We start from the raw sequence: 15,290 nt of genomic DNA on the forward strand, positions 1-15,290 counted from the left end.
TCAAATCCATGAGCCCCTAGGGACCGTTCTCATTCGCACCATCACACCAAGGCACTTTTCTGATTCCTTCCCCATGACGCTTGTCTCCTCCTGAGAGCAATGACCTCTTAGCTTGCATCTCTGTTTGGCTTCCCAGAAGCCAGGTACAGATAGATCCCAATGCCCTGTGTTGAACCTGACTAGGAAGGCCACTCTGCCTGCTTAGAACTCTCATTTATAGAGGAAAGCTGACAGCTATAGAAACTGCTACAGTCCAGTGTGATGGCATTACCAGCAGAGAAGCTCTCTGCTTCTCAGACCACTCCCTGCGTCTGGCTGGGTTTTGGCTGTGTCAGGCAAGTCTCGGCTCAGTCTGTTCTGCAGTGCCCCTGCCACCCTATATCTCTGCTGTGTAAGTCAACACGTGTCTCTAGCCCTAGTGGAGCCCTGCCATTCCCCACAGCCTCCAGCTTCTTCCCACCACCGTCGCCTCTCTCTTTAGATTTTGTAGCCATTCTCCAAGCCTCCTGCTCGTATCTACTCGGCTGTTTCTGACATCCTCTGCAGGTGAGGGCTTGCCCGTTCTGCCCCTCCAGGGACTCCCTGCTGCCTGCAGGCTGAGAGTCCAGCTGCTTGGCATGGCACCCAATACCTTGCTTTCTCTGTCATGCCCTGGGCTTGCACACTACTGTTTGCATAATGTGCCTTGCATTCTTTGGCATTGGATAGAGGTCTTCTGCTGCCTGTATCCATCCCTAATGAACGTTTTTTCATCTGTCTGACATCAATCCTCCTACAGGAAGTCACTTACTCAGTACCCACCTCACTCCCAGGCTTGTGAAAGCACATCTTGCTGTCCCTAACCCCGAAGTTCCCTGTTCTGTGGTGTGACTTGTTTGAAGGTTGCATTTGTCATGATTCCCAGGTAGCATCTGTGCTGTTGTACTGAGGACACACCTGGAAAGCCACTAGTGTGCTCCATCACCCAGGGCAGGGACCACTGGCTCTTCTTGCTCCATGGGTGTGGGGGGGGCGGATTCTCACACCCTGAGTCCATCACCCTTCGTCTCCATCCACACTTCTCTCTGGCTTTTAAATTAATCTGTGGGTCCTTGTGGGATGGTTCTGAATTCCTTTATATTTGAGTTCCCAGTGTTGGAAAATCCTTGAGGATCAATATATATTGTTGAAGAATGGCCTTAAGAATGAAAAAAAGTTTCTGTAATTTCAGGATTTAATAAATATACCACAGAACACATTTTCCGCATTTCTGCATTTCTGCATCTGTTGTTTCTTTTGTTCCTTTTCTTCTTCCTCCTTCTTTCCTCCCCCTCCTCCTCCTGAGAATTTATGGGCAATATGCTCTGTTGTTATGAGGTCAGTATGAGTCTATATAGAAGTTTCTTTTTTCTCTGTTGTTTGAAATTCTAGAATGGTTTGGAAAGAGAAAACCCATTATTGTTTCTAGAATATAGGTTTTTTTTTGGTACTTCTTCAGTGTGACCAACGCAGAAATAAAATGTGTTCAAAAGAAATGCAGAGGACCTTTAATTAAGCAAATAAAATAGCATAGAAATCACCATTTTATTTACAGACAAAACCACTAGATTCTACTGAATTGAAATGAAGTCATATTTAACTGAGATCACGTAACCAAATAACTTCAGCCATCATTGCTGCAGGCGAGAGAGGAAGGGCTCCTAAAGGGTTCGTTCACTCCCTCGAGTTTCTATCGAGTATATGTTTACTGAGCACATATTCTTTCCATAGCTGGCCCTTTGAGTGGAGATTTATGTCACCATGCTCTCTTTGATACAGGAGAAATCAGGATCACCTTTTGATGGTCATAGTTTCATTGATAAAAGAATTTAGAGGTGAACTCAAATAGAAGCACAAGGACAGTTTTATTAGAAGATAATAGGAAACCCTAGGGCAGGCAAGCTGTAAACTTCGGCTGCTTGGAGAAGGGGAATGGGTAAGAGAGGGGAAGAAGCCACACTGTTTAAACATCCAGACAGGTCAGACACATTGTAGACAGTTTTCTTTGGGCTGCCAAGTCACAAAAAAAGACACAGAGACTTACGGAAGCTTGACCTATAGCTTAGGCTTATTTCTAACTAGCTCTTATAGCTTAAACTAACCCATTCACACCTCTGCCATCTCTCCCACACCTAGATTCATTTCCTCCTCCTCCTCTGTCTCTCTTTTCTCCTCTTACTCCCCGGAAGTCCCGCCTAATTTCTTCCTGCCTAGCTATTGGCCATTCAGCTCTTTATTAAACCAATCAGATATAGTAGGAGCACCGGGCAGCTTCCTGCCACCCGGCTAGCTTTACCCGAAGTAATTACACAGAAACTGTATTCATTTAAACACTGCTTGGCCCATTAGTTTTAGCCTCTTACTGGCTAACTCTCACATCTTGTTTTAACCCATATTTAGTAATCTGTGTAGCACCATGAGGTGGTGTCTTACCGGAAAAGATCTTAACCTGAGTCTGTCTCAGAGAGGAGAGTCATGGCGACTGCCTGAAGTGTCTGCCTGACTCTGCTTTCTTTCTCCCACAATTCTGTTCTGTCTACTCCGCCTACCTAATTTTCTGTCCTATTAAAGGGCCAAGGCAGTTTCTTTATTAACCAATAAAAGTAACACGTAGACAGATGACCCTCCTCCATCAATCAGAAGGCGCCTTGGCAGAGACACAGTGTACAAATATTCTGTAACACAACATGGGAGGAGGGAGGCTTCAGAGAAAGTAAGAAGCCCAAAGTGTTGGGGGAAAGCCCAGAGTGCTAAGAGAAGCATGCTTAGAAAGAAGAAAAGGAAACATTAACCATTTTTGAATAATTCAGAAAGGTGGACAGACTTAGGACCCTACATGGCTGCAGCTTCTAAGCCTCTGCACTAGAGGTGGGGATTCTGGGAAGGTAAAGTACAAAATTTCATTAGAGAACTAATTTCACCTATCTCTTTAGCCTGGCTTAAGGAGAGCCTGTTATCCCAGTCCTTTAGCCAAGGTGATTAAGCTAGCTCCCTTGAGCCCTTGAGATGTGAGGTCTCTTCCTAAGCCATTCTGTTTCCTTCCTTCCTTCCTTCCTTCCTTCCTTCCTTCCTTCCTTCCTTCCTTCCTTCCTTCCTTCCTTCCTTCCTTCCTTCCTTCCTTTCGTTTGTTTTTCGAGACATGATTTTTCTATGTAGCTTTGGAGCTTGTTCTGAAGTCCCTTCGGATGAGGTGGGGTGAGTAGGTGATACTCTGCTATGTCCTGAGTGACAGGAAATGAGGGCTGTGTCAAGAGTGTGGCGTGTTTATGCAACACAATACCTGTATAATCAGTGTATACAATGTAAATTTGGAAGAAGGTACAAGCAGAGTCAAATGAAAAAGCAGTGTGACATGGAGAGGAGCTGCTTCAGCCCAGGAGAATGGTTCAGAAAGGGCTTCAGGGATCCCCAGTCCACCTTCAGTCTTACAGACACTGCTCACCTTGTTGTGGTGCCTGCTGTCTGGGTCCTAGTTCTAATACCATGACTTCCAGAATAGGCTGCTTTAGCACATGCTTGCTAGAAATAAAATGATAATCTTGGTGTCATACAAACGAACTTATGAACAAAGCGAAAGTAACTGGGCAAGGCAATTTTTGCGTGTGTGTGTGTGTGTGTGTGTGAAAAGGGTCACCGGAACTCAGGTATGGGTAGCAAGCAGTCTTGGCCAAGATGGTGTGTGCCTTTTATCCCTGACGTGGGTTGTGACTGCATCTCATCTGTGGGAGTTTAGCTTCACCGTCTGATGAGATTGGCAAGGTAAAGGGGAGGGAGAAGAAAGGCCCGGGAAATATCAGTCCTTGCTGGACTAACTACCTTGATAGAAAAGAACCGTTTCTCACATGCTTTTGCCTTACTTGGTTTAACAGATCATGGGTTTTGACTTGAATTGTGACATTATATTGTCATTTTATTGTTTGGAAATGCAGACACTGCTTTGGATGTTAGCTGATTAAGGCAATGAAGGCAAAGAGAAAGTGACTGTGGGTTTTCAAGGATGAACGTTAGTTTGAGACAAGTAATCTTTTTTCCATTCTGTCATTTCTATATCTCCTCCCTCCTCCCCTCCCCTCTCCTCCCCTCCCCTCTCCTCCCCTCCCCTCCCCTCCCCTCCCCTCCCCTCCCTTTTCTTTTCTTTCTTTTCCTTTCCGTCTTTCTCCTGACACCCCCCCCACCTCCACCCACCGAGCTGCAAAGCCAAGCTTGGCTTGACTTTAACTATGGTAAACTCTTATCTTCAAACCTCAGCTTACTAAGTGCCAGGATCACAGGCAGTCAGCTGCCATGTACTGGTTTTTGGATTTACTTTTAGTTAAGGTATGTTTAGTTTGATCTTTCTTGAAGTTAGAGTACAGGTGATCTAGGACAGCCGTTTGGAAGAGATTTATTTTCTGATACCTTATGGTTATTTGGCATAGCAGATTCAGAAGGGGAGAGAGGGGTGAGTGAGCTGGCCAAAAATGTTCCTTTGTCAGGGATCCCTGGGTGAGCCCTAAAAAGAACATATGCTAAGGTTCAGTCGTTAAGAGAGAGCTTGATACCCGTAAGTGATCCCAGTAGCTGGGAGACGCAGGCAGGAGGATCAAGAGTTACAGGATAGCCTGGGTTACATGGGCTAACCCTGACATTTGGCTCAGCTATCAGGCGGGTGAAGAGGCTTCTATCCATACTGCCTTTTCCTCTGCTTAGAGTAATTTCCAGAAAGATGCAGTGGGATTTTACGTAGAAAAGAATGAAAGGAACTGGAACTGGAGGGAACAACCATAGAAACAGTCTAAGCAGAGTAGGGAGGAGTGGGACAGGGAGAAGCCGGGCAGGGAGGAGTAGGGCGGGGGGGCAGGGCAGGGGAGAGCAGGGCAGGGGGCTCCTTTAGTTCAGGACTTTGGATTTGGATGGGTTGTGCTCTTTGGTCCCAGTTGAGATAGATGTGTTTTCATACCATGTGCTCCTGAAGAGACCGGGAATCTGCCAGGGAGGGTGATGGTCCCGGAGAGCGCTACTGTGGACAGGTCCCCAAAACTCTGAGGAAAATCCTGTTGCCTTCACCTTTAACGTGGTCCACTGATTTGGGCAGAAAGAACATGAGCGATGGTGCCATGAAACGGAAGTGCTGCCTTGCAGGGGCGTAGCAGTGGGGTCAGTGTCATTTCTAAAAATGACTCCTCCGCGCAGGACGCACGAGGTTGTTTCTACTAAAATAAATACAGGAAGTCCTGAGTTCCATCCTCTTGTGTGTCGTCGTCTCAGGTATCCAAGTCATCTGCTGCCTCCAGCTTCAGTTCCCCGTGAACCACCTCACTGTACCAGGCCTGTGTCTTTCTGGTTGTTTGGTTTTTAATAAGATGTGGAGTTTCATTGAATTTTTGTCTTTTTTTTTTTCCTCTCTCTTGGTTCTGAAGACATGGGAATTGCAAGAAAGTAACAACCACCAACAACAAAAAGGAAAAGGCCTTAGAGCACATTGCTTTGTGGCAGTGTTATCTTTATTCCTCTAAGAAAGCGGGATTTCCATCCAGTGGGTTTGTGTTGTTTCCCTTTGGGAGAGATAAGAGGAGGACGGACGGCTGCATTCGGAGTTTATATAAATTTTTGCTTCACATTTGTTCTCGGATGAACATTTGGGAAGGCATTGCCTTCCTTCTGCAACACTAGCTATTAAACAATACCACGGTGTCTTGCCAAGAACAGTTTTCCTGCCCTCAGCGCGAAACTTAAGGCAGCTCTAATGTGAAACAGGAGAGTGGGGTGGGTGCTGGTTTTCCTAAAAGCACCTTTATTTTTCCTTCATGTTGACCTTGGGATTAATTTCAGAATGTTTGGCCTCGTGCCATTTTGATAGATGCTTATGTTAAAGAATGTGATGTCCCCGTGTGAATGCACTAACGTGATGTCATTGTTAACAGTTTGTCTGCATAAAGCCAGTGGCAGGAGAGAGTGGACAGACTTAGAAATAAGCTCCGTCTCTGGGAAGGATGGTGGCTGATTTCTTTGTCTTTCTGTCTCTTCCTTCCCATGCTCTTGCATCCTTTTGGCAGTGAGCAAAGGAGTAAAATTATTATCATATGCCCCTCCTTGTCTCATCTGAAACTTATTTGCTCAGGACTGGGTCTTGGAGGCTAATTGGGAATCAAAGAGCTAGCTAGCATCACGCTACGTGAAATAAGCCACGCACAAGGCCGGGCGGTGGTGGTGCACGCCTTTAATCCCAGCACTCGGGAGGCAGAGGCAGGCAGATCTCTGAGTTCGAGGCCAGCCTGGTCTACAAGAGCTAGTTCCAGGACAGGCTCTAGAAACTACAGGGAAACCCTGTCTCGAAAAACAAAAAAATAAAAAATAAAAAATAAAAAAAAAATTAAAAAATAAAAAAAAAAATAAGCCACGCACAAAGGTTTACGGTTGCCCTTCCCTGCAGTTCCTAGTCAGCTCACAGAGGCAGAAGCTAGGCTGGTGGCTGCCAGGGCTGCTGGGAGCTGGTGTTCTGGGGGACCAAGGTTCCATTTGGGGAGAAAAGTTCGGAGAATGGATGCCGGTGACAGGTGTATAGCAGTGTGAATGTAGTTAATGTCGTGTAATTATACACTTAAAAATGGGTGAAACAGTAAAAATTCTGGGGAGGAATGAACTTGTCCTGGACTGAAGCACTTGTGAGCCAGCTCAGATCTCAGGGTGGCCTGCATCTGGGCCTGGTGCTCTGAGGGCTGGGGAGGGGACAGACAGATGGCTCTCCCTTGTCATTTGAGCTTGACACCAAGTTCATGTGTTGTCAGAAGCTCTCTTTTGCAGGCAACACATACTCACCCAGACTAGTCTGGGGTTGTGGACCGAATGTGATCTCAGGAGTCACCTTGTGGCCATGTTGTTACTGAGGGTCCTTTGGAGAAGAATTATTGTGGTCAAAATGAACCTTCGTTGGATTGTCCTCAAAAAACCATGACACTTTGCTATTTATTCTGTCAAGTGTACCCTCAGAGCCTCGGCTGCCCACCTTTGGCCCATGTTCTTCTGAGGAAGCCTTGGATTTCAGATGCAGGTGGGTCAGGGTTTTAGTGGGAGCTGGAGGAGCTGCCGACAGCATAGCGAGGGACCATGCTGGAGGGCAGGTTTGCTGTGGCACCGTGAAATGCCTGCTCCAGAGCCGTGATCAGCAGGGCCTGCACACTCAGCTCATCTTCTGACTTTTTTGTTCCGAGACAGGGTTTCTTTGTGTAGCCCTGGCTGTCCTGGGACTTGCTCTGTAGACCAGGCTGGCCTCAAACTCACAGAGATCCTCTTGTGTCTGCCTCCCAAGTGCTAGGATTAAAGGCGTGCAACACCACTGACTGACTTGTTTTTTTTTTTTTTTTTTAAATTGTTCCAATAGTCATCAGTTGGGACAGTCCTGCTGAATTGATTGTACTTTTGTAACTGGACTACTAATTTAATCCAATTTATTCTTATTTAGGATTAAAACAAAAGAATAGCTTTTCTCTCTCTCTCTGAAGATTTATTTATAATTTATTATTGTTTTATGTGTATGAGAGTTTTGCCTGCGTTCCTGTCTGTGCACAACTTTTGTAATCATATATATTTTTTTAAAAAACATTATTTATTTTTATTTTATGTGCATTGGTGTTTTGCCATGGGTGTCACGTCTTCTGGAACTGGAATTATAGACAGTTATGAGCTGCCATGTGGGTGCTGGGAATTGAACCTGGCTTCTTTGGAAGAGTAATTAGTGCTCTTAACCACTGAGCCATCTCTCTGCCTGGTGTACCACTTTTGTGTTGTGCGTATCCATGGGTGCCAGAAGAGGGCATCAGGTCTCCTGGAACTTGAGTTACAGATGGTTGTGAGCGGCAGTGTGGGTGTTGGGAATCAAACTTGGGTCCTGTGGATGAGCAGCCAGTGTTCTGAACCGAGCCATCCCTCTAGCTGCGGGATAGATCTTTAAAAAGGCTGGAAAGAGGTTAGTAGCCAACCTTTGTGTTCAGCTGCCTGGTTTGGTTGTTATTGTTATTCTCCTTTGAGAGACTGTCAGTGTGGTACCAGGGATCTGGGTTTGATGATAGATGACTGTCGGAGTGGTACCAGCAGAGATCAGGGGTTCCTAGGTTTGAGGACTTCGGGGATAGGTTTGATCCTGGGTCACACTTGATCAGCATGATATCCTTACACCAGTCCTTCGCACATTGTTGCCCAGGCTGGCTGGGAACTCACTGTGTGTTACAGGCTGTGTGTTACAGGCTGTGTGTTACAGACTGGCCCTACGCTTGTGGCAGTCTTAAAGTGCCTCAGCCTCTTTAGCAGCATGAGCCGCTATTCCCCTCTCTGTTTGCTCTTTAATTTAAAAAGTTGCTTGTGTGTGTGTGTGTGTGTGTGTGTGTGTGTGTGTGTGTGTGTATAGGAGAGAAGGGAGGGAAGACAGCCTGTGACTGTCAGTTTTTTTCAACCATGTGCGTCCTGGCATTGAACCCAGGCTCTCAGGCTTGGTGGGAAATTCCCTCACCCTCTGAGTCATCCCTCTAGCCTTAATTTTTCAAATTTAAAGTGATTTACTTGTTAGTTTGTTTTGCCCGTGTGGGTGTATGCACATTTCTATGTTTGTAGGTACATGTGTGTGGGGCCCAGATTTACCATTGCACATCTACCTGATCACTATTGAGGCCGGGCCTCTCAATTGCCCCCAGAGCTTGCCGATTCAGCTAGTTTGTCAGGCCAGGCCCCTCTGCCCCATTTGAGTGAGTGCTAGGGACCCGAACTCTGGTCTTCATGTTTCCAGGCAGCAAATGCTTTATCCCCTGAGCCATCTTCTTAGCCTCTACTTGGTTTTTGAAACAAAGAAAATTTCACCAGTCTATGAAAGGTAATATATGTTTAAAAAGATGTAGTTGGTGTTATGATGTTTTCTCTAGAAACAAATCAAAGATTTCTGTAATCACAGAACATTGTATCCTAGGACGTGCTCAGCATACTTACAAAGGATGAGGCCTGGGTACCAGGGGAGAGTGGCTGGCAGCCTCAGAATGTTGTATAAATTTAATATGGTCTGAAAATTGCATTTCCTGTGGAGTGGCAGTAAGAATTTACTTGCTAAACTACTTTGTGTTTTCTCCAGAGGAAGGCTGTTACTTCACTCTTTGTTATTTTTAATTGGAGGTCATATTGTTTCTTCGCAAACCAATTTTGGTTGCCCTTTAGGATAATCTGTTAGCACTTTTGTTTGTGTTTGAGTTAAGATAGTTAGTGGACTACAAGTGCACAAGTTGGGCTTTGGGTTGAGCATTTGATTTTAGGACATGTCAGACCCTGTGATATCTGTTTTGCCTGGTGACTCCCACAGTCTTCAGTGTCCCCACTCCTTCTGTTAATTTGGCAGTTCGTGTCATTCCAGTGATATTCTACAGACTCGTGGGTTCTTTCTGTCAGTTATGTATGAGGTCAGCTCACAAAGTCATTTCAGAGACATTTCCTGGTTAATAAGTATGCATGCTAAGGAATTTCCCACAAATCTATTTAAGTGGCCAAAGTTTGAGTTAGCCTGTTGTATAAATATTTTACTGTTTTCCTGGTGTCTGGAGAGCACCAGACTGCCAAGTTCATGGTGACTGTGTTTCTCACAGTTCACAGAGTGACAAAGTACAGAGGACATCCAGCCAGTGTACAGGTGCAGAGGACGTCCAGCCAGTGTACAGGTGCAGAGGACGTCCAGCCAGTATACAGGTGCAGAGGACGTCCAGCCAGTGTACAGGTGCAGAGGACGTCCAGCCAGTGCACAGGTGCAGAGGACGTCCAGCCAGTGCACAGGTGCAGAAGACGTCCAGCCAGTGCATAGGTGCAGAGGACGTCCAGCCAGTGCACAGTTGCAGACGATGTCCAGCCAGTGTACAGGTGCAGAGGACGTCCAGCCAGTATACAGGTACAAACGATGTCCAGCCAGTGCACAGGTGCAGAGAACGTCCAGCCAGTGTACAGGTGCAGAGGACATCCAGCCAGTGTACAGGTGCAGTGGATGTCCAGCCAGTGTATAGGTGCAGAGGACGTCCAGCCAGTGTACAGGTGCAGAAGATGTTCAGCCAGTGCACAGGTGCAGAAGATGTTCAGCCAGTGCACAGGTGCAGTGGATATCCAGCCAGTGTACAGGACGTCCAGCCAGTGTACAGGTGCAGAAGATGTTCAGCCAGTGCACAGGTGCAGTGGATATCCAGCCAGTGCACAGGTGTGACACTGACATCTCAAAGGATAGGAAAACTCTCCCATTAGGAAAGATTGAGTCAAGCCTATTTATTTAAATAACTGAGTACTTTGTTTCCCTCTTTCGTTGAAGGCTGATGGTTCTCACAATGACAGCAATTAGAAAGTTGTCATTTTCACTGGTGGTGGTGGCAAGGGCCTTTAATCCCAGCACTCGGGAGGCAGAGGCAGGTGGATCTCTGTGAGTTCGAGGCCAGCCTGGTCTACAAGAGCTAGTTCCAGGACAGGCTCCAAAGCTACAGAGAAACCCTGTCTCGAACCCCATCCCCCCAAAAAAAGAAAGTTGTTATTTTCTGTGCTATGTGTTGGTGACTGCCACACCCGTTGCGCTGTAGGGTATCAACAAGGCTGAATGTTTTCACCTCTCCTGCAGAGGCAAGGGCATATTGGTGCAGTTTATCATCCTTGTTTGCAGAGCTGGAATCCTCCCAGGCAGGTTAACTGAATGAAGAGTAACCAACCTCCCATTTGCGATTTTCAGGCAGGGTCTCGCTTTGCAGTTCTGACTAGCTTTTCCATGTAGACCACACTGGCCTCAAACTGGGATTCTCTCGAATGTTCCCTGCCCGGCCAGCCTCTCATTCAATGGGCAGCTCAAAGACTTAGAGAGAGGGCGTACTGCTCTGCTTCCCCTCCAGTTTGGCTTCTGTACTGGGGACAGATGCAAGACGCAAACACAGGAGAGGAAATCCCGAGATCTTCTTGGGATATGGCACATACTAAGATGTTTCCCTGGACAGAACCTAATGGAGAATTTAAAGGTTGAAGTCAGGCGAGGGGGGTATGGCTATAATCATGGCGCTATGTTAGTTTTATTTATTTATTTATTTTTTTTTTACTGCTGTTATGGCATACCGTGAACAAGGCGGATTATAAAAGAAAGTATTTACTGGGCTTACAGTTGTAGAGGGTTAGAGTTCATGATGGAGGAGCGAAGGCCTGCCAGCAGACAGCTGTCAGAGGCAGAGAGCACACTGGGAATGGGGTGAATCTTTCAACACCTCAAAGTCCTCCCACATTGACACACCTCCTCCAACAAGGCCACACCTCCTAACCCTGCTGTCTTAGATACTGTTCTGTTGCTGTGAAGAGACGCCATGACCACGGCAACTCTTGTAAAAGAAAAGCCTTTAATTGGGGCTTGCTTAGAGTTTCAGAGTCCATTGTCATCGTAGTGGGGAGCAGGGCTGCATGCAGGCAGACATGCTGCTGGAGAAGTAGCTGAGAGCCTACATCCAGATCTGTAGGCAAGTTCAAGGGTTACCTGAGCTTTATAGCGAGACTTTGTCTTAAACAAAACAAAACAAAAACAAAGCATGTAATGTTAAACAGTTTTTTTTCTATGTGTTATATGTTTTTGTGATCTTGTCTTACAAAACAAAATGGAGAATGATTTTAAGATAGCTGGTGTTTACCTCTGGGTTCCACATGCAGGTGTACATGTATGCGCATGCACATCCCCACACAGCCACACATATAACACACACACAGAGTATATCATAAGTCTCAGTGGTTATATGCCGCCATTATAGAATGTTATTGACTACTAGCGATTGGTCAGAATTTGACAGCGTTTCTCGGTTGGAACGTGGTAAATGTTGGCGCACGATAAGTGAGCAGTGTGAGAGGAGAAGCGGGCTGAAAATGCCGAACTTGGAATATTTTTAGTGTGTCAGTTGGCTTCCGGTATATGAAAATCTTCATGGTAAAGGAAGTTTCTCATTTACTTAAAGCGTGTCATGTTTTGTTTGTTTTCTTAGCACTTTGTCTATAGCGAGACCCCAGAATCTCCAACCATTCACCACAGGAGGGATGTGGGGACCCGAAGGTCTTAACATCACGAGGTTAACTGATGAGAGAAACTGAGTCTCTTCTCTGTATGCTGAGTTCATTCTGATAGGTGTTTGAGATGGATTGCATCTCTCAAGAAAATTCCTGGAAGACTGTTCCGGTCTTTTTGCTGTCTCTGAACTTGACCTCATTTGGAAAAGGTATTTGGCAGATGTAAAACCACATAAGATGGGGGCCATGATGGACTAGCCTGAGCTCTGAAGTTGTCATGACTGGTGTCCACATTAGAGGAGGAAATTGAGACATAGACACATGGAGAATGCCAGGAAGAGACACTGCAGGGGGATGGCTGTGTGGAGTAATGCCACCCAAACAAAGACTGCCTGAGGCAAGCCACTGGTCAGAGCAGGGGTGGGGCTTCCCCTGGAGGAGGCGTCTCTGCCAGCACCTGTAAGGGCTTACTTTTTGAGAGGGGAAGCATGCCCTGTGGCACCTGGGCTTAGAATTCACTCCATCCCTTCTGTTGGACCTCAGAGATGAGCTTGTCTTGGGGGCTCTGCACATAGTTCTTATTACGACTGACCTTGATTGATGGTGGGATTTTTAAAACTTTTCCACTGCCCACATGTTTTCAAGATGGCGACAACAATGCTGGGTCCTTCCTCTGTGGGGGTTAGCATAGATACGCATAGTGCCTAGGTTACCAAACTCTTACTGGATGTCCTTATATTACCAAAGGGATGCAAATGGCCTCAGATCTGTGACTTTTTTGTTTTAATATTTATTAAGAGTGGGGAATTCGGGTGTGAATCGGTTGTAGCTCTCTCTCACCCAGAGTTCGAGGTCAAGTCAACAGGGATTTGTCCGCGTGTCTCTTAGGAAAATAGCATGAGAACAAAAAAGACAGGCAGAAAGTGGAGCGTTCTGCTGTGAGTCAGGAAAGGGTCTTCAGTGGGTTATGGAGGTTGAGGACTATCTACAGTATTAGGAGGCCGGGGAGATGGGAAATAGCAGTGGCTATTTAACACAGGGATTGAGGGATTCAAATTCTGCTTTCTGTTTTTTTTTTTTCAGGCCTATATATTTCATATGTTAAATAGGTCAGGATGAGAGTGTGATTCAATAGACAGACTAATTTGAAATACTTAGATCAGTGCTTGGCTACAGTAAAGTACCTACCCCAAAAACATCGGCTTTAGGGGGTCTGGAGAGATGGCTCAGCGGTTAAGAGCACTGACTGTTCTTTCAGAGGACCCGGGTTGAATTCCCAGCACCCACATGGCAGCTCACAACTGTCTGTAATTCCAAGATCAGACACCCTCACACAGACATACTGTAGGCAAAACACCAACACAAAGAAAAAAAAGAAAAAACCCTACAGGCTTTAGGGCTGTAGGTGTTCTCAGATCAGTGTTAAGATGCTACAGTTCACACTCTCTGCCAATGTCAGTGGCCCAGATACTGTCTTTTACTGTTTGAATTAGGTATTAGGAAGTAAAAAATGTTTGCACCCTATGATGTTTAAGTACAGGAAGGAGTATTAAAATGGGCCCAACATTGGCACAAGGCCGTGTACAGATTGCTGATTAGGCAAAATAAAAAAAATAAACCAACATGTTGAGCCAACATGATTTTGTTTTTAAATCTGGTGAACCACCTGTATTTTTAAGCAATCACTTTAAACTTTGATTTGTTGTTAATTGTCTCCACATTATCCTGTGACATCATTCCATGTTCAGAGCCAAGGTAATCACAAATGAGAAACATCCCTGCAGCTCAGCCACAGGGGTGGGGCAGGGGCTCGCCAGCCTGTGTCCAGAAGAGAAAGGCGAGGGAGCGGCATGCTCGTGACCTCAGCCATGCCCCAGTCTCATGTAATTTTTCTTTTTGGTCGCTTCAGTTGTGTGTGTTTTCATCATAAAAGGACAAACATGCTCCTTATGACAAGACTCAGAAAGAAGGCCATCAAAAGTAAACACCACTGGAAACTACAGCATTTGGAGCCAATAATTGTTAGCCTTTGGGACAGCCCCTGGGTCTCCTCAAACTTGGAATCCCAGAACATAAATATAGTTGAGGATGTCTCAATTTTTTTTTTTTTTTTTTCGAGACAGGGTTTCCCTGTAGTTTCTAGAGCCTGTCCTGGAACTAGCTCTTGTAGACCAGGCTGGCCTCGAACTCAGAGATCCGCCTGCCTCTGCCTCCTGAGTGCTGGGATTAAAGGTGTGCGCCACCACCACCCGGCAGGATGTCTCAACTTTAAGGGCAGCTAAGGCAGCATTGGGCACTGAGCTTGAGCAGGGATGCTTGTGGGGGAGGTGCTAGAAAACCACAAAGCAGAAACAACGTAATCACAGACTTGCCTTAAAAAAATTTTTTTTTTGAGTCAAGTGTTGGGTAGATAGGCTGACTTTTAGTTCACTATGTAGTCATGTTTAGCTTTGAACTCTCCAAAACCTGTAGGATTGTTACGGCCATCAGGAGGTCCTGGTGCCCTTGATGTGCCTCCTAAGTGCTAGGATTGCAGGTGTGTGCCACCATGCCTGACTGCAATTGATTTTTCTTAAATCATCATTTGATGTTGGTGATAGAAAGCAACTGGGCAGAGATGGTCCATTTGCTCAGCTAGCTAGGTAGGTGCTCAGGATCTGGGAGTGGATAGAGCAGACACTCTGAGCTTTGCGCGAAGTGACCTCCATCGTCAGACTTGAAGATACAGCCAGCCACAGTGTGCTGTAAAAGCTGGACCAAGCAGACATGGATGAGGGGTGAGCTAGGAAGGGGGGGGGTACCATTTTATTTTATTATTTTACTTTTAAGAGAGGGTGTTGGGGCAGCTGGCCCAATCCCTGCGTTCAGGGGCGTGGCTGCTCCAGCGGGGTAGCCATGCCCCTTAAATAGGATTGGGGAGCCGGAAGGCGCCCCGTTCGTTTGCCCCGCGCTCACTCCGCTGGACCCTTGGTTCTGTAAGTTCCCTTATCTCCCTTTGTATTAAAATTAAATAATTATAAAAGGACTATTTTTGGTTATTTCCAATCTTCGCCGCTTCAAGAGGGTCTCATTTTGTAACCCAGGCTGACCTTGAATTCATGATCCCCCTGCCTCAGCTTGCCAAGTGCACACCACTACATTTGGTACCTAAGGGTAGTCCCTGAGTAAATACTTAGAGGAGGCAAGAAGGACACCGCGCGGCCAATAGTCCAGGCGAAGGGTTGAAGAGCAATGGGTGACAGAGAGGAGTAGCCTGAGAA

General features: G+C 46.1%; 1 protein-coding gene across 9 annotated transcripts in view; it reads left to right on the plus strand.

The window, feature by feature from the left end:
- Apbb2 (amyloid beta precursor protein binding family B member 2) overlaps positions 1-15,290 on the plus strand; it is a 325,526-nt gene that overhangs the window by 9,128 nt on the left and 301,108 nt on the right. The window contains exon 1 of one of the 9 annotated variants that reach the window (XM_038324980.2): positions 12,221-12,239. The exons of the other annotated variants lie outside the window; for them this stretch is intronic. The gene's annotated coding sequence lies outside the window, so the exon portion shown is untranslated. Of the gene's footprint in view, positions 1-12,220; positions 12,240-15,290 lie in introns of those variants that run through there. 9 annotated transcript variants of the gene reach the window in all.

This window comes from Arvicola amphibius, chromosome 1 (assembly GCF_903992535.2).
Source record: "Arvicola amphibius chromosome 1, mArvAmp1.2, whole genome shotgun sequence".
Taxonomy (NCBI): Eukaryota; Metazoa; Chordata; class Mammalia; order Rodentia; family Cricetidae; genus Arvicola; species Arvicola amphibius.